Genomic DNA, 19,973 nt, shown 5'->3' on the forward strand with positions numbered 1-19,973 from the left:
CAGCAGGGAGGGCTTTGGAGAAAAAAGGAGTCTGTTAGTTGTTTGATGGATGAATAATGAGTTTCCAAGTGGTCAAGGGGAGAGAGTATTTCAGATGGTGAGAGCAAAGTGCACAAAGGCATAGCAGCATATAAACCTCAAGAAGCGAGAAGCGTCTAGGGAACTCCAAGTAGCTTCATCTGGCTAAGCTGTAAGGTATGACCACAGAAGAAAGAACCTGAACTTTGAAGTTAGACAAGCTCATAGCACTGGCCCACCACTAAGCAGCTGGGTAATTTGAACATGTTAATTAACTTATCTGAGTCCCATCTGTTAGGAAGAGAAAATAATAACTACCTTGCAGGATTTCTGTGAAGATTAAAAGGAAACAGCCATCTAAAATATCTTCATAGTGTCCATGTAAAGAAGATGCTCAATAAACAACAGCTGTTATCATCCTCCTTCTCCTCCTCCTCCTCCTCATCTTCAGATTGGAGAAGCAGGCTCCTGGAAGGCCTTGTGTTCCACACTGACTGTATAGGGAGGAGACATTTAAAGACTTAAAGCAGAGAAAAACAAACTCAGACCCACGTTTTAGGAAAATCACTCAGTCAGCATCATGAAGGAAGAATTGAGCCTAGAATCAGAGAGAGCAGTGAGAAGACAGTGACCATAGCCCTTGAAATATGAGTGCAGAACTAAGATGCCAAGGGTTGAAATGCAGAGAGGATGCTACCATGTTTACTTTTCCCCTTCCCTCTTTCCTTATGTAAAGCTTAAATGCTGTACGGAAGGCTTCAAGTACAAAGTCACAATTGAGGTTGCTGTGGTTACAGCAGGAAAGAAGAAAATACTGTGGATCTTTCCTTCCTGCCCCATTCTTAAAACAGTAATTTTATCACACTGTATTTCAGAATATTGTGTTATAGGTAATCTTCTGCCGGGAAAGTTTTCTATTCTAGCTTTCAAAGCAAATATAAGATAGAATAGGAAGCCTGTCCCTCAAACTATATCCCTTGCAGTCATCCAAGGTATTTAAGATTCTGTACGTAATAACTGATAAGATGAGTTTAGAGCCATGTAACAGTGGGTAAAAAAAGTCAACAAAAACAGGAATGTGGTTTCTGCTATTCTCACTCATAGAGCACAATCACTATACAAATTCTCTGTCATAACCACTGCTGTTTCTTGTCAAGGAAGTTTAGTTTTCATGAAATAGCAATATAAGACAGACTTTTAAGGAAACTCATCCATATCTCTTCTCTAAATCTGCTGTAAGTTTGTGTGATTCTTCTAAGCATTGTTTTAATTTCACAGTAGTTTTTGTTAATATATTCCTACTCAATGGGGCACAATGGCTAAAATCAACACCTAACCCCATTGTTACATGACATTGACCTGGCCTCTTTTTTTATGGTCTTTGCTCTCAAAATGGCTATATTCTAATAGCAGGGGAGGCTGTTAATAATTGAGTGCAAATATAGTAGACAAGGGTAGTTACGTCCCTGCTACCTGTATACCCTCCAGAGCAACGTACAGGAGTTCCAGAGCTGATTGCTCTGCTTTGTTAGATGGATGCTTAGTTATTTTAATAGTATTTCCTGTAATATCAGGAAAAAACATAATAATCTCTGCTGTTTTTATAGCGCTTTATTTTTCACAAAGTGCTTTCTTATTCATTCATCCATTCCATGGATAAATATTTATTGATTATTTATTATACCATAGATACTGTTCTGGGAATATAGCAGTGAACCAAATAGACCAGGATCCTCACCCTGATGGAGCTTCATTCGCCTTCCTGTCAGGGGAGTCAATGATGCATGTATAACAAGGTGATGAGTGTAACCAAGATAAATCCAGCAGGGGAAGGAGGTAAGAAGTGCTGAGAATTTGCAATTTTTAAAAGGCAGGTCAGGGAACAAAGAAGTGAAGGAGACAAAGCAGCAATCTGCGCTCATCTGGAGGGAAAGCATTCTATGGAATGGAAACAAAGGTATCAAGGGCTTAGGGAGCAACGTGCTAGAGATATTCGCTAAACAGCAAGGAAGCCAGTATAGCTGGAGACAAATGAGAAAGGGGAAGAGTGGTTGCAAAGGAAGTCTGAAAATTAATGCCAGACCAGATTATGTAGGGTTTGAAGACCATTTTAAGGACTTGACTTTTAACTTTGAGTAATGGGAGTCATTGGAGAGATCAGAGCAGATCAAAAACATGATCTGACTTATAGTTTTTAAAAAATTACTATACTTCTGGATTGAGAAGAACATAGGGAGACAAAAGTAGGAATAGAGAGACCACTTAGGAGGATATAACAATAATCCAGAATAGAAAGATGGTGGCTTGGACTAAAGTGATGACATGTCCCTTGTGGCTATTTTTAAATTTGGAGCTGAAAGGATTTCCAATTGCTTGGATTACCAACAATGACTTCAAGGTTTTGGGCCTGAACAGCTGGATGGATGCTGTGGCCATTAACAGAGATGGGAAAAACTCTGGATAACGAAGGTGTGAGAAGGAAGATCAGGAGTTCAATTTTGCCCCGGTTGTTTAAGATACGTATTAAATACCCGATGTAGAGATGTCCAGAAGGCAGTTGGATGTTCAAGTCTGGAGAGTTCAGGAGGGAGTACAGACTAGAAAGAAAAAACTTGGGAATCATCAGCATATAAACGGTATTTAAAACTATGTCACTGGGTGTGATCACCAAGAGGGTAGGTGGACAGAGAAGAAGTCCAAGAACTGAGCTGGGAAGAAACTGGGGAGATGAGAAGTAACAAGCAAAAGACACTGAGCCTGCAATGAAGGAAAGAAGCCATGAGAGCTTGGTGTCGTGATAGGTACACAAATAAAAGTGTTTCTAGGAGAAGGAGACATCAGCTGTGACAAGGTGAAGATTGAGCATTGACTATTGGATCTAGCAATGTGCCCATGACAGCAGATATGACAAGAGCAGTTTTTTTTGGAGGGGGTACAAGCCTTATTGGAGGGAGTTGAAGAGAAAATGAGAGTAATTGAAGATTCTAACTATAGAAATCTCTTTCAAGAGGTGTTGCTGTAAAGGGGAGCAGAGAAAAGGGGAAATTGTAGAAGTGGAAATGGAGCAGATAACTTAGTTAAGATGAGAAAAATAACACGTTTCTGTGCAGATGCATTATATAGTTTAATAATTCTAACAACCATGTGAGGTAGATATTATTTGCTCCCATTTTACAGGCAAGCAAAAAAAAAAAAAATATGACAAGATCAGCTTTGGGGACTTGCCCAAGATGCCTGCCATTGAGTTAGTGTTAACAAAGATTGATTCCCAAGCCCCTAGTCATTTTGGTATACCAGGGAGCCTTTCCCACTAAGAACAAGCACTGGAAGAGAAGAGGGGAAGGGATTCTTCTCCCTGTGATGAGAGGCCACGACCCGCCAGTGTATAAGGGACACTACTTATGTAATCATGCATTCTCCACTGACATTATTATTGATGTGTATGTTTATTTTCTATGACTAACTTGTGTACCCATATTTAAGATTCTGTCCTAATGCAGTACCATGCACAAAACATTGCTTATATTTATTGTTCATGATAGTTACTGTTTATGACCCTGAAATTTTTTTTTTTTTAAAGATTTTATTTTATTTTTTCCCCCCCCAAAGCCCCAGTAGATAGCCGTATGCCATAGCTGCACATCCTTCTAGCTGCTGCATGTGGGACACGGCCTCAGCATGGCTGGAGAAGCCGTGCGTCGATGCACGTGCATGCCCGGGATCCGAACCCGGGCCGCCAGCAGCGGAGCGCACGCACTTAACCGCTAAGCCACAGGGCCGGCCCATGACCCTGAAATTTAAAAAATTACATCAATTTATAGAAACAATTGCTTGCTACTCAATAAAAACAGAATCAGCAAATCCAAATGGAAAGTAGTTTTGCAATATCATACATTGTAAGGTGAATCAATATATTTAAACAACTGAACATTTTTATTTTTAATATTCTTTTATTTAAATCTTTTATTTTATTTTAATGTCATATTCTTTTTAGGAATTAATATGGATACATGCTAAAATTAATTAATTCAGTTTCTTCCTCCAACATCGTTGAATTAGGCTAGCCTGCTTGTGAGGAGTGTGGAATACCAAAAGAAAATAATTCTGAGATGGTTTAAATTCATACTTGTGAAAATTAATGACTGTGTAATGAGAAAAACATGCTTCCAGCAAAGAAGGGAACACAGAGATAATTAGAGTGCATTCAATAATATAAAACTAATATTTTATGACTCATATTCATGTTCTTCCATTTGATGATCATTTCAAAGCTTGGCAAAGGAAATGTTACCAATTAGTTGCTTTGAAAAGTACATCCAACTGAAAAGAAACTATCAAACAATTGAAAAAGATTATAGGTGATATAGAAAAATGTTCATGTAATAATGGGTATTCTTTATGATGTAAATAAGATTTCCTTTGATTTCAAAAATCACATTATATCAAAATGCTGTCAGTCCTAAGTTTATGTACTCTATGCATGAAAAAAAGGCTTAGAAAAATAATTATTTCCAGTTTCTCTTTTGACTGTATAAATGATGCATGTATGAATAAAAGAATATATTTAAATCTCTTGATTTAAACAATCCACATGAAATGATATAAAGGCAAAGCTGAATATTACCTTACATATACATCCCTTATTTCCATTCCCATAGAACAATGAGACAACATTGTTAAATATTCTCATGTGCTAATATTCTTACACCTTTTTTCTTACCTTGGTAAATAGAGACCTCTTTCTTTTGTACCTCTATTATCTCTAATGCACATATATACTTATACACACACACATAAAATTTTACATAAATGTGATCATATACACAATTTTGGTGCTATTGTCTTTTATGTAGTTGCCTCCTCTTCCTTATTACTTCTCCCCATTCCATCCCCCCATCTCTCCCCTTCAGCATAATCATAACCAGAAGCCCTAGGTAACGTGTCTAAATCATCTGAGTGTAAAAATCCCTATTTTCCATGCTCTTAGAGCCATACACACACAGATGAACTTGCATGGGGTATTTTACATTATTTATAAGAGTATACTCAAAATAATTATCACACCTCTCTGTGTATATTTTCACTCAGCAATAGCATGGGAAAATTGCAAAACACTCCAGGTAATCTGAGTCAGCTTCATTCTTTTGCATGGCTACATAATGTTCTATGTTTTAAATGTACCATTATTTATTCAACCAAATTTACATAGTTCTAATTTTGTAGAACAGTAATAGCAATCTAATTTTTAAAAGATTTGGAGATACTTATCTAGTAAAGCATTTGCCCAGGTGCTCATGTTTGAACACTTCTGTGCCCTGTCCTGATCTCCCAAGAAGGACCTTCTGTCACCAGGCCTGCACCCAGCCTGGGAGTGAAAGGAAAGGAACTGTATGTAATTCTAAAAGTAAATAAAACCTTTGCAGATAAACTAGAGTTGACCGCAATAAATTTCATCTCAAAAATTTTATGACCCAATTCAAAATAAGATTGATATAAAATGAAAAAATAAAAGAATATCAGTCTAGAATCCATATCAAAAAATTCCAATAGCTATTTAGATTTTAGAAATCTCTCCATCAGTTTTTCAGAAGGTTCTTTTTGTAATTCCTCTCTTCCCCATTTTAGATTCTGTGATCATTTGCACTTAACTTTTAAACCACCATCACATTACTTGAGGAAATTGAGCATATAGGCATGTCTAAGTTCATTAAAGTGAAGAGTTAATAAGATTCTAATCATTTTATTAATTGTTAGAGTGCTAATTTTGATGTAAAATTATATATTCAAGTTTTAATAAAATTTCAAAGGAATTTGTTTACGGTTTACAGAATTAACAGTGTGCATGTAGAACATGACAGAGAAGTCTGGCTCTATAATTCGGTCCCTGCAATTAAGTATTTGAATAAATTTAAGCAAAGTATTTGTCTTCCATCCATAAGTTAAATAAACTCTTTACTCAGCTGTGTGAGTAAAATGAGGTAACGTATGTCAATCTGCTTCATCTATCTACAAATAGTGAATTAAGAACAGTGCTATCACAAAGTAATTATTTCAGAAAAGATATAAGAAAACTATTAATCTTTCATTCGTTCATTTAACAAATATTTTCTAAATATTTCTGGATACCATAAGTGGGAATAGAACTAGAAAAGAGAGTGGGCCAAACAACGACGAATAAAGAAAAGTGCCTCCCTTCGTAAAGTGTCACATGTGTATATAAAATGTCATAGGAAACTAAACATGTTGCCACGTCAACTTGCCAGTTCAGCTTGAACTTATTCTGTGTACTAGTCAGTCACCATATTCCTCTAGCGTGAGGGATTATAAGGGGCTACACCCCAGGTAGTGTGTGTTATGCAATATACAGAAGAAGAGCCGCAGTCAGTCAGATAGAATGAAACCAAAGCTCTAAACACCTAGAAGGATAATTTACTTAAGCTCCTTGAGTCTCTTTCTTCAAACATAAAAATGGGGAGAATAACACCTTTCTTAAGAGTGTTATTTTAAGAGTGAAATTAAAGGCATGGTATCTATCTATCTCTGCCATATAATGGAAAATAAATGCTGGGTCATTCTTCTCTTTCCAAATACGTCTTTAATTCTTAGCGTACACTTAAGGACAGCCAGCAACAAAACGAACCTATAAAGGAGAGGCCTATGCTAGATTCCTCAATAGGCAAACTAACCGGACATTTCAGTCACTAACAAAGCAAAGGCACAAAATATTTTTAACAATATGGTTATTTCTAAAAAGTATCTAAGTACTTGCTCATACATGGAAATGAGAAACCTTTGCTGAGTTTCTTTACACATATTTTCATGATTTATTATTATTGGGTGCTGTAATCTTTTCAGGGTTTAGAGATTCTAAAAGACTTAATCTGGCCCTAGGAAAAGACTTTATTTCATGTTATAGAAAAAAACTGCATTTTATTCTAATCTCCAAATGCTAGGTCGATATATGAATGAAAATATTTTACAAGCTTGAATTTTGTTGAAAGCATTGGTTTAAATTTTTAACCACTGGCTCCCCGTTCAGAGGGAAAGCCCTGATTGGAAAGTAGTTGCTGAGTTTTACTTCCACTATGGCTGATTTCAAGATGCCAACAAGACACCATTGAACACAGAGCTGGGTCAGGAATAGATACTAACGGTCAGCTCCCATGAACAGGTGCAAGCCAACTCCAGCACAGCAGTGCTGGGACTATACTACTCATGAAATTTCACACTTCATAATCTGGCAGGGTTATCAGGGTTATCTGCCTTACTTTTTCAATCAAAGCTAAATCTCTTCTACAACATTTCCACCCACTGAAGTTGTTTATTTTTAAACACTTTAGGGACTAGGAGCATTGACTTCCCAAGGCGACCATCTATTCAATTTCTGGACATTATTTACTGACAGAAATTTCTTTCCTATATAGAGCCAAAATCTGTTTTGTCAGACCTGATACCAATAAATCTTAATCCTAAGTATTAATTCATGATTTTCAAAGACATTTAACATATATCATCTCATTTGTTCCTCAGGAACTTCTTAATTATAAAAAACTCATTTAAAGTTCTTCCATAAGCCTCCAAATAACCATCCTCCAAAATTCCAAACAATCTACAAATGTTACCTTACATTCTAGGTCTTTATACAACAAAACTCTCAACTTTTTAGCCCTTTTTCTTCCCTAATTTCCGTAGGTTTTATCATTTGAGATCTATAGACTAATTATTGTAATAGTTCTACAGGCTTTTACTTTGAATTATACTTTCCACCATGGTTGTGCAAACGTTTTAGGCCTTAAAAATAATAGCCAAAATTTACTGTCAACTTATTATATACTGAGATTGTACACCATTATCATTATATTGACTTTATGAAATATCCTGATTTTCTTCTTTTTTTGTTCCTAGATTTTATAAATTTTATTTTGTCAATCACAGTATATGCTTTATGTACTGTAGATAATAATATTTTTTAATGTTTATTGTAAATGTTTCCAAATTGGTTGATGGCCTTTGAATTTTGTTTATAATTTTAAATAACATTTTCTTTTATGACAGTAAAACCTGAATAAGGGAGAAAACTTGAGAAATGAAAAAAAGAAAAGAAAAAACCACCTAAAGTTGCATTATCCAAAGATAATGTTTTAGTGAATTTCCTTTCAGTTATTTTATGTGCATATTTTAATAATAAGTGTGATCATTCATAGCAAAATTGTACGTATTTATTTTTATATGTCTATTTTGATATTTGTCTTAGCTCAGGCTGCTATAACAAAATACCACAGATTAGATGACTTAAACAACAGACATTTATTTCTCACAGTTCTGGAGGCAGAAAGATCAAAGTTTCAGCAGATTTGGTTCCTGGTGAGGGTTACCAATGGCTGCCTTCTCACTATATCCTCACATGGTAGAGAGAAGAAGCTCAGGTGTCTCTTCCTCTTCTTATAAGGGCACTAATTCCATCATGGGGTCTCTATCCACATGACCTCATCTACACCTAATTACTTTCCAAAGGCCCTACCTCCTAATACCATCACATTGGGGGTGAGGGCGTCAACACATGAATGGGGCGGGGGGAGGGGAGATAAACATTCAGTCCATAGTAATATTATAAAATAATATATGTTTATTGTCTAAACTTTGGAAAACATACCCCCCAAAAGTTGAAGGAATAAACAAAAATCATTCAGAATTCTATTGCTCTTTGCTAACCATCCTTAGTTAAATGGTAAAACTAAGTTAGGGAAGACCCTCAAGTCCTATTTTACCTTAATACTCCCATTCTTTAGTTCTTACTTTTGGTTCTTCACTCAGGTTCCTGAAATAAGTCTAAAAAAACTCTTTACCAATAGTATATTCATGGTATATTTTTTTGCTTTCTTTTTGACCTTCAAAAATGAGCAATCATTTGGACAGCTAAAAGATTCTTAGATTGCACTCCCCACCCACAACCAAACACACACACACACACACACTCACACACCTCTGGGCATTTATGTCTTTGATCTTTGTTATTACAGAGAAGAAATTTGAGAACTTAATTTATGTCTCTTTGACAATGTGACTTTTCTGAAACTTAGTTGACTGTATTTCTTAATCCTTAAATCTCAAAACATTTCATAAAATATTTCTTGGTGTGGGACTCTAGAACCTCCAGAAAGGAATAAAGCCTGCTGACACCTTGATTTTAGCCCAGTGAGATCCATTTTGGACTTCTGACCTCCAGAACTGTAAGAAAATATATTTTGGATGTTTTAAGTCAATAAATTTGTGGTAATATGTTATAAAAGAAATATGAAACTAATACGTAGAGGGACGCGCAAAGAACCCAGTGGTCTTGCTGAACTGAAGTTAGAGACATGAGTTAAAGGAAGACAAGGCCGTCAGAAATTTGAAAGGCCAAATACTGTGTATGTGGTGGTGGTGGTGAGGGTCCACCAAGAGAGGGCTCTGGACTTCTGCAGAGATTCTTTTCAAGTCTTGTGTGAGTCCTGACTGGCACATGACTGGAAGGAAACTACCTACGATCAGGGAAAGAGCAATCAAAGAGCAGTAAGCTGAAAATTCTCCACAACTCCTACAGGATTGGGAATAGCTTGTGTTTCCACCAGCCAAGGTAGAGAGACATTTGAGAGGCCAAATGCTCGGGGGTGAGGAGGTGCTGTCCTCACACACAGGACATGTCCTCACATGCAGGTAGACTCCTCAGATAGTTAGCACCTTAGAAGCAGTTCTCTCAGCACGGGGAATTAAACTAGGAATCAAACACTGAACGATCTCTGTAAAATCCCCATGTATTTGGAAACCAAACAAAAGACTTATAAATAAAACATGAGTCAAAGAAAAAATCACAAGGTAAATCAGAAAATATTTTGAACTGAGTGAATTGGAACACAGATATCAAAATTTATTTAATTCAGTTAAAATAGCAATTTGAGAGAAAAACTTATATCAATAAACACTTGTATCAGAAAATATGAAAGGTCTAAGACTCATAATCCAACTTTCTACATTTACAATCTAGAAAAGGAAGAGCAAATTAAACTTAAAGCAAGAAGAAGCGATAAAATAGAAAACAGAAAACAACAAAAAATGAATGAAAACAAAAGTTGTTTCTTCAAAAGAGCGATAAAATTAACATACCTCTAGCCAGACTAATCAAAAAAAAAAAAAAAAAAGGAGAAAAGATAAAATTACAACAGCAGAAATGAAAGGGAGGCTATCTCTACAAATCCTAAAGATATTTTAAAAAGATTATAGGAAAATATTATCATCAACTTTATGCCAATAAGTTCGACAATTTAGGTGAAAAGAACAAAATCTTTGAAAGACACAAACTCCCAACATTATTCAAGAAGAAATAGTTAACATATATGGCCTTGTATCTCTTAAATAAACTAGATTCATAGTTAAAAGCCTTCCCACCATGAAAAACTCCAGGCCTAGATGCCTTCACTGGTGATTTCTACTAAGCGTTTAAGGAAGAAATAATACCAATTCTACACAAATTCTTCCAGAAAACAGAAGAGGAGGTGATATCTTCCAATTCATTTTAGGAGGTCAGCATTACCCTGATGCCCAAGTCTGACAAAGACATCACAAGAAAAAAAAATAAGAGACCAATATATCCCTCCTGAACTTGGATGCACAACTCTTAACAAACTATTGGCAAATTGAATTCAGCAAAATATGAAAAGGATAATACATTATGTCCAAATAGGCTTATTACAGGAACGCAAGGTTGTTTAACATTCAAAAACCAATCAAAATAACTTACTATATAAACACTCTAAAAAATAAAAACCTTATGACCTTATAAAGAAGATCATATATTAAAAAATCATTTGATAAAATTCAATACCCATTTATGATAAACTCAGTAAATCAGGAATATTAAGAAACTTCTTCAACCTGATACAGGATATCTACAAAAGCCTAGAGCTAACGTCATATTTAAACATCAAATACTGAATGCTTTTCCCCTAAGATCAAGAACAAGGTGTGGGAGATCAAAATTTGGCCACCCTGAAATCTATCTCTTTACCTTGGTTGTTTTCTCTGAAGGACATTTGACCTCCCCCACTAACTGCCTAAAGAATTTGACATGGTGGCTCCTTCCTAGAACAGATCTATCATGACTGCTATAAAGATAATGCAGGATAGAGGTTACAATAGAAAAGGCACCAACAAGCCCATCTTATCGGGAGTTCTGTCTCTCTGGCCACATTCTTTGGATGGCCCTGCGAAGAGATGCCAGACAATCATTTACAAGGGAAGTCTCCATTTGTAAAGGTATCTCCCTCTCTGTATTGGGAAGAGAGGGGATGAGCTCATTTCTAGAGACTTATCAATGTGGAAGGTGAGGCCTTGGGGCTGCATAATAAACCTTACTCTTATTTACTGTGCTTTAGTGGTAATCTCCTGTAACTGACTCCCCCCACCCCCAAAATCCTCCTTTGTCATTGGCTGAACATGATATTTAAGACGAGAATTTCTGCTATTGTGTTGAGAAACGCAGTGTCCCTGCTTTCTCCCATGTATACATGTTATTAAACTTGGTATTATTTTCTCCTGCTAACCTGTCTTGTTAATTATTTGGCCAGCCATAAGAACCTTAAGGAAAATGGCAGAGGGAGATTCTCCCTCTTCCCCGGACAAAGGCAAGGAGTTTTATTCTTACCATTTCTATTCAACATTGTTCCAGGGTTCTATCTAGTGCAATAAAGTGAGAGAAAGAAACGAAAGGTATATAGATTGGTATGGAAGAAGTAAAATTGTCTTAACTTGCTAATAATATTATTGAATTTGAAGAAAATCCTAGGACATCCATCAAACGGTTACTAGAGACAATAAGTAAGTGAGTAAGGACACAAGATACAAGATCAATATACAAAAATCAATTGTATTTCCATTTACTAGCAAAAAAGTATACAAAATGTCATTTACAATTTTTAATAAGCAATAAATTCCAATAAAAATCAAATACCTAGCATGAATTAATAAACTGTGTGCAACAGTTGTATTTTGAAATCTATAAAAGATTGGTCAGAGAAATTAAATAAGTGGAGATACATATCATGGTAATGGATAGGAAGACTCAGTACTGTTAAGATATTGTTTCTCCTCAAATTTATGTCTTATATATTTTTTTTAACAATCCTGATAGAAATCCAATTTTTATAGAAATTGACAAGATGATGCTAAATTTTATCTGGAAATGTAAAGGACCTAGAAGTGTCAAAACAATTTTAAAAGGCAGAACAAAATTGCAAGACTTATACTAACTGATTTCAACACTTAAAAGACACAATAATTAAGACCATGTATTATTGAGATAAAGAAAGGAACACTGGTCAGAAGACAAAAGAGAGTTCAGAAACTCACCTATACATATATTACCTTATTTTATTTCTAGCTCAACAATCTTTTATGTTTGTATCAGTTTTTCTGTTTTGTGTTTGTGCATGGGAGTAGGTGTGGCAGTTTGAGAGAATGAGTTGAATTTAGCTAACATTTTTGGGGGGCATTTATCTAGATGAGCATATGGTTTTCCTTTACCATTAACTTTATACATGAATGCATATGTGTGAGTGGACTTCTGATCGTACTCCATTCTCATCATGTCTCATCTCTCAGGCAGACATCCGCTACCGTATTATTTCTGGGCCTATGACGTTCTCATGGAACTTTAGTCACTGGCAGTTTTGAAGGCCAAGTTTCTTAGAAGTCTGGCGTTGTGTCACTTGGCAGCATCAGAACAGCAAAGCATTAAAAGCCCTGCGTTGGCGTCAGTCAGCCCTGAGACGGAGTCCTGCTTCTTCCGCTCACTAGAGGGCCCTCCTTGGATGAGGGAGGTACTTCATTTTCCTAAGCCTCATCTGAAATTCGGAGTCAAGTCTCACAAGTTTACTTTGAGAATTAAATGAGATAATGAGATCGTTCAGATAAAGCACAGAGGAAGGTATGTAGTAAATGCTGAATAAACGGTGGTTATGGTTAGCATTTCATTGCTTTTACTGCTGCTGCTGAAAACTGCTCACGCTCAAATGGGCTCTCTGGATATGATAACATCCATCCCCAGGTCTGTCTATTCTTGCTTCAAACTACATCTAGGGAGAGGTACCCCGCTTGTGACCAGCGGTACACGGAGTCCCTGTAGCTAGCCTATATGGTACCTTTGCACAAATTTCAAAAACGTCCTCCCTCTTGGATGACAAACCCCTAAGACAGTGTTCATGTTTTGGCAAGCAAACTACAAGCTGGAATTGATTGCCTGTATGCTCGCTTGTATGGCCTAGTGTCTTTGTACAAGGCAAGAACTTCATAAACATACAGATGGTTAGGTGGTGGCCCTCATGGCACAGCAAGACAAAATGGTCCCAATGCAAAAACCTTGTATCAGTCACCACCTCTCTTTTGCTGTATGCTCATGCGAAAACCAAAAGGATCATTTTCCTTTTTCATCTGAGCACGGGGCTTTTGGCAAAAGAAGGACACGTTTCTTGTGGGGAAAGGTGTTTTGGAAAGTGCAAACTGCTCCAGGAGGAGCCCATTCTCTAACTTCAGACAGTGGAGGAGGCCAGGGATCCTGAGGAAGCACCAATTCCTGAGGCTTGTCCTTGTATAGAGGAGTAGGGCTGGGGGGAGGGACAAGAGGAAGGAGTGGGGGGTAAGTGTTCTGAGGCTTGTCCTCCTACCGAGGAGCAGTGCTGGGGGCAGGGCTCTGAGAGGGAGAGCAGTGGTAGGATTTCTGTTTTGATTACAGTTCACTAAATTTGAAAAGCAAATAAAAATTAAACATAGTATGTGAAGCTTATTGATGTTAATCTAGATCACAAATTAATTTTGCATTAGATGGTATTATGTATATACACAAAACTTCTGTCTTAACGTAAAAGAAATCCCGGATTTTCACATTTTATTCTTTCTTAAACAAGATCTGTACATGATATACACAAAATGTACCTTTTTTCTTCAAAAAGTTATCACTTTGATGCATCTTTCATCCACTGGTATCCCAGAATTAAAAAATATAACTCTTTTTGAAAAAATTAAAAAGGCCCACACACATGTATTTGATTACTGTTTCCATTAGATACAAAACTTATATATTAGACCATCTGCATCAAATCCAGAGGTATAGCAAACCTGAGATCCAGCTGTTCAGCCCTTGTCCTTCTCCCCCTCTAGAGGTGGCTTTGCAGTAGCCCAACCCCAGTAGCTTGGGGTAGGATTCTCTACCTGGACCTGGCTCTCCCCATGAGCCTGAAGTACTACACGGACTACTCTGGGTTTGTTTCAGTTGGATTATGATCTGTTGCAGCCAACCTCACTCTTCACTTTTGGTTTTTTTTTCCTTCCAAATTAGAAAGAAAATAAAACTCTCTCCTGCCACTCTGATCCTATCTGATACCACTACATAGTATTTTCTTCCCCATTAGTATCTACGTTTACTTCTTGTTACCATGGCAACCAACTACTTTTAGCAAAATCCTTGATACCAGGTTTCTCATTTTCAATAGATAACCTGCATTGTGCATCCTCCCCCCCAATTCAGGCCTGAAAATTTCAGTATAATCCAACTCATGCTCTTCTAACAGAGAGAATCTATTTCTTTTTATTTTTTAACCACTTTTGAAAAATTGTAAATTTGTTTATAAAATAGCATCATGTTTTTAAACAAACATAAGGAAAGTAATTCCATTTTTTACTTCTAGAAAAGCCAGTTCAGTGGCCAAGGGGTCCCTTTTATTTCTAGAAACAAATATTTCATGGCTTCTAGAAATCATACAACTGTTTTTATATTCCAACAACATGCTGATTTTTAAAACAAGCACTATGACTCATTTTTGGTTTTTGGTCCACTAGCTAACTCTATTCTTATGCTATGTTGATGTAAAAACAGATCACTTAAAAATGGAATTTAGTTTTGTTCCATAGAGGACAACTTATACAATTTTCTCCAAAAATTTTACTGAAATTCACCTGCTTTGTTATTTGGAATTTTATTTCAATTATCAAGATGCTGCACACCCTATCTAATCAGGCATGCAAAAATTATCATTCAGGTTGGAGAGTAGGATATTATTGACTTACAAGCTGGAATTTCAATAGTTTTGTTTTACAAGAAATCCAACAGTTTATCTTTAACTACAAGGGAGAGACAAACAGAATTTTTCAAGAATGATGTGAACTCTCAAAGCAAATAGCCTCTTCTGAGAAAACGGTTTATATGGACAAGTGAGATGATTAGATTTTTACAAAGAACTATGAAGCCATTTGCCATAAAAGAGAAAAAAAGTAGAAGCATAAGGAAATTGTAATTTAAGCTTATATAATAAAATATAAAGGACAGTGAAGTAACAAACTAAACTTACACAAAAATGCCAAAAGCATACCCTATCTAACCGGGATATGCAAACTTCACAATTTTTAATGGTTTCTGAAATTCCAGACAACTTTTAAAAGTGGAAAGATATTGTGACCTTATAAATATCTATTTCACCAGAAAAATATTCTAAAACACTATTTCTGTATAGTCTAGATAGAGATTTAGAATAAATAATGTCTAGATATCTAGATTATTTTTCAGATCAATATTCTAGATGTTTTGCTGCATGGTGCCAAACTGAAGTTTCCAATTAGCGTCAGGCATGGAATATCTATACGTGGAAACTTCCTGCCCTATCAGGTCAGGGGTCCACAACTGGAAAGAGTGTGATTTGGCACACTTATTAATTACTTTGTCTGGTTTGAGGAACTACTAGTCTGAGAGATGACCTTCCTTCGTGCCAAATTCTCAAGCACTGATCACCAAGGACTCGCTGGGAGTAATAAATGCATTTTTGTACCTACTTTCATTCTAATATATAATATAGTGGCTCTCATCAAGCTTGCAATTTAGAATGGGGAAAGAGAGTATACATATAAATAAATAAGCCATATTTTCTGGGAAACATTTTATTTATCCAAATTTTGAATCAAACCACAATGAATTAGCCTTCCCATAATTTTCCCCCATATTGAAAAGTGGTAAAACATCTAAATAGTTTACTTGAAACATCAGATGAAATCCTACTAGGAAAGGGCAGATGTAAGATGTCTCAACAGGTTACAGGACCTACCTAATTATGAACATGTAATATTAAGTGTTAAATATAATTAAAAACTAAAGTAAAACAAGTCAGAAAAATATGAGCTTGGAGTGAGGATCAGGAAAATCCCATTTTTTATTGCTTCCATCTGATCACATTTCCCATAAAGCATGAAAAACACGAAATACTTGAGCATCTCACTGCAACGTTAATAAATGGTGTTCTAAATCTTGTCTCCTGAGAGGTCATTCAATCTTTAGCACTGAATAGTTTTGCTTTTGTCAAATGAAAGCAGATCGTTAGATGATTAAATGAATGTGTGTGCATGCACTCGTGTGGGTAGTTTATATGTATTTTGTTTCCAACCTTCCCTGAATCCTTTTACATAATAGAGGCAGAATAAAACACGTTGTCCTCCCACTGGACCATCCATAGCACTCAATACAGATACGTCCCTCTTCTAAGAAACCAGGACGATGTGAGACTGACTTGAACTATGTATTTGACCCTTTACAGAACAACATATCCCCTCAGGCTCCTCTCATGTAGTCTGTGCTTGGCTTGTATTTAGCATTTAGCTGGGGCAGGTCTAACATGCTGAGAATTCGATAGAAGGCATTGTTTTTTAGAGCCCTATGGCTGAAGGCTGCCTTAAAAATCTTCATTTGGCTTTGACATTTGGACCTTAGAAAAAGAAGCAAATTCTATATCTTTAGTCTTATCATGAATAATTCGATACACTTCCCTTTAGACCTGGTTCTAAAGAAGTCCTGAATTAAAGTCAAAGACAGATGCTCTCCTCACATCTCGCTTGACTGGTTAAAAAAGGAATTGTTTCACACTAAAGGTTGTTCAGTTGAAACAGATCGATAAATAGAAGCATAAGATCTATCTTTGTATTCAACCAAATTGCGAAAATAATTAGCTGGGGGACTTAAGACTCCTTTAGACAATTTTTGTTTTCTTTAAAGGTCAAGGGAGAAGTATAAGTATATGAAAGACTTTCATATTCTGAGGGGGTGAATGTCCTGCTTGCTGGTGAATTGACACAGAGTTCATCAAAGTTATTGCAAAAAGATGGCACTGTGAAGCTGTGCAGAACAACTTCCTGCCTCCTAGACCAAAAATATGTGTGAGAAGGGAACAAGACCTACTGCGTTATGAAGATAGTAGTGAAGTAAGGCAGTTCACCCAAGAAAGAAAGAGTCTGATTGGAAGGCTACAATTGGGAAAATCCAGAGCGCAGAGGGGTCATTCAAATACAGGGACAATGCACATCTAAACTACATACCTATTGGCTGTTTCCTCTGAGACATTGCTTTTTTCCAGCAAAACCAGGCACCCTATGTTGGAAAAATGTAAAGAAGTGATAATAAAATTGGAACTTGAAATCTAAATATATTTTTCTCCTATTAGTATGTCTAGAGGTTTATTAAGTTGCCTCAAGTCTGATTTCTAACAACCAGAAATTGGTGAGGGCCTCAGTTAACAATTCTCAACTCCAAAAGAACTTGATTTGTTTCTGCTGGTATTTGAAGTTATTATTTTTATGCCAAGGTAAGACAATCATATAACTCTCTTTCCAATCTTCACCACTGTCTGGCCACACGCCCAGTTGGGTGAGCAGTGCAGGATGGGTTGTGGAGAGACCAAACACCCGGAGATGGTGAACGAGACATAGAGGTTTACTGGGAGTTACTTACAGGGAGTTCCGGTGGTGGCCGGCTGGACAGCAACGTGCACCCGCAACTGCGGGCAGGGAGGGGGTTGCTTGTATAGGCAGGGGACACAAAGGCTATATGCTTGCCAAGAGGGGCTGCCCCTGGTATGACCAGTGTTCCCAGGAACAGTAGCTCACGTGGAGGGGCTCTGTGTCCCTTTAAGACGTGGTGTTCTTTAAGCGAGATAAGGTAGGATCCCGGCTGGCCCAGCTGTGGATTGTTACAGATCCCAGCAGCTGGGCGTCCTCCCAGAAGAGAGCCAGAAGGGCACATGGTTGCAATGGGCTTGTGGTCTCTTGCTGAACAAGCAAGGCCCAGGCCCTACAACCACAAAGAATACGTTTTGTCCATAATCTCTTCATAAACTGTTAGAAGATCTACTTATGAGGAAGGTGGAACAGTAAGATATTGATATATTTATATTTTTATTCAAAAATTGGCCAGTGAATGCCTAATACGTAGTAGGTGCAATACCAAGCACTCCAGATTCAAAGACAGGGTCTTACATAAGAGATTACAGTCTACTCCAGAGTTCTAATTGGCCTCGTGTAGTAGCTAGGATCAGTGATTCAGGAAATGCACTCAACCAAACTTAAGAAAAAGCAGGTTTATACTCTAATACTTTCTTACGGTATACACACACACACACACACACACACTAACAGAGGCAGCCCAGAGATGGCCTCTGCTTTGCTCTCTGCTCCTCTCCTTCCTTCCCTCTCTCTACTCCCTAAGTGTATGCTCTTTCATTCCCCCTTTGCCTACTCGAGTCTTTATCTTCTATGCTTCTTTCCTACCCTCTCAAAGCTTTAGCTTTTATGAGGCTTTGCATCCATTTACTCACTCAACAAACATTCCTTAAATATATACTATGTGCAGGCACAGTATATGGGATATTAAAGAGAAATTACAGGGATGTTAAAGAGAAATTGCACTGGACACATTAAAAATGGCAAGACAGATATTACTGGTGTTACCACAGTAGAGGAGAGAACTTCAGTACAGAACTGAACTCAACTCCATCGAAACAAAAAGCAGGCGAGTTTTAAGCACTGGAGCAAGCTAGTGGAAAGTACTGGAGGAAGTGAAGGGGGAAGCTGGTCGATGTGATGAGGCCATCTGTGTTTGCTAATTGATGCTTATTTAAGTTAGGCTCCTACCCTCCCACAGAGACCGGGAGACAGGAGTGCTATTTTTCTTGATGATTACATTTCCAAGGGATGGCTCCTACGTCTGTGAGAAAGACATCCCTGGGTTATAAAACTGGCCAGAGGCTAGGAGAAAATTTACATCTCAAAGGGACAGAGAAAGAATTTACAATAGCAAGTTTTCTAAAGTAAATGCTTTAAGAAAATGCAGGTCAGGAGCCTATAGTGAGGAATAAACTTATCTAAAGTTTAGTCAAGTTGAGGTGAACATTAAGCCTGTAACCATCAGAGATATAGCAGGAAAAAAATTAGACAAAATCCTTGCCCTCGTGAAGCTTAGATTTAAGGAATCTATATTAATAAAAAGATAAATAAAGTTTAAGTAAATAAATAAAAGAGTGTATCTGACCAATTAGGTGCTACTGGAGAAAGCAAAGCAGGGAAGAAGGCATGGACCACAGTGGATGAGGGGGTAGTTCAGTCTTAAACAGGGGGTCATGGGCATTGTCACTAATAAGGTAATCTCTGAGCCAAGTTCTGAAGGGAATAACAGTAAGCCAAGGAAATATTGAAGGGAAGAGAATTCCAGGCAGAAGCAAGAACAATTCAAGCAAGAATTCTTCCATCAAAAGCGTGCTTGATGGGAGTCCCGAGACCAAGAAGAAGGGCAGTAGAAGATGAAGTCCTGGAGACAGCAGGGAGGAGGCGGACCAGATCACATAGGGACATTTAGGTCACAGCAAAGATGTTGACTGTTACTTTGTATGAGAGAGCTACAGACAAAGGGTAATATCCTTTGACTAACTTTAGAAAAAGGTTACTCTGGCTACTGAATAAATAAAAGTGTTGTTGGGAGGAGTAAATGCAGAATCTGGGAGACATACAGGTGTATATGTCTAGGGGGCATTTGAAATCTGGAGTTGAGGGAAGTGGTGTGAACTGGGGACTAAAATGTGTGAATCATCAGTGTATAGGTGTTATATAAAACCACC

At 37.1% G+C, this 19,973-nt stretch overlaps 1 long non-coding RNA gene across 2 annotated transcripts in view; it reads right to left on the minus strand.

Annotated features, from left to right (window-relative positions):
* LOC147913779 (uncharacterized) overlaps nt 1–19,973 on the minus strand; it is a 104,658-nt gene that overhangs the window by 45,039 nt on the left and 39,646 nt on the right. The window contains exon 3 of one of the 2 annotated variants that reach the window (XR_015556310.1): nt 17,403–17,455. The exons of the other annotated variant lie outside the window; for it this stretch is intronic. This is a non-coding gene — a long non-coding RNA (uncharacterized LOC147913779). Of the gene's footprint in view, nt 1–17,402; nt 17,456–19,973 lie in introns of those variants that run through there. 2 annotated transcript variants of the gene reach the window in all.

Source organism: Ceratotherium simum, chromosome 25 (genome assembly GCF_057802395.1).
Source record: "Ceratotherium simum simum isolate JZ-2026a chromosome 25, ASM5780239v1, whole genome shotgun sequence".
Taxonomy (NCBI): Eukaryota; Metazoa; Chordata; class Mammalia; order Perissodactyla; family Rhinocerotidae; genus Ceratotherium; species Ceratotherium simum.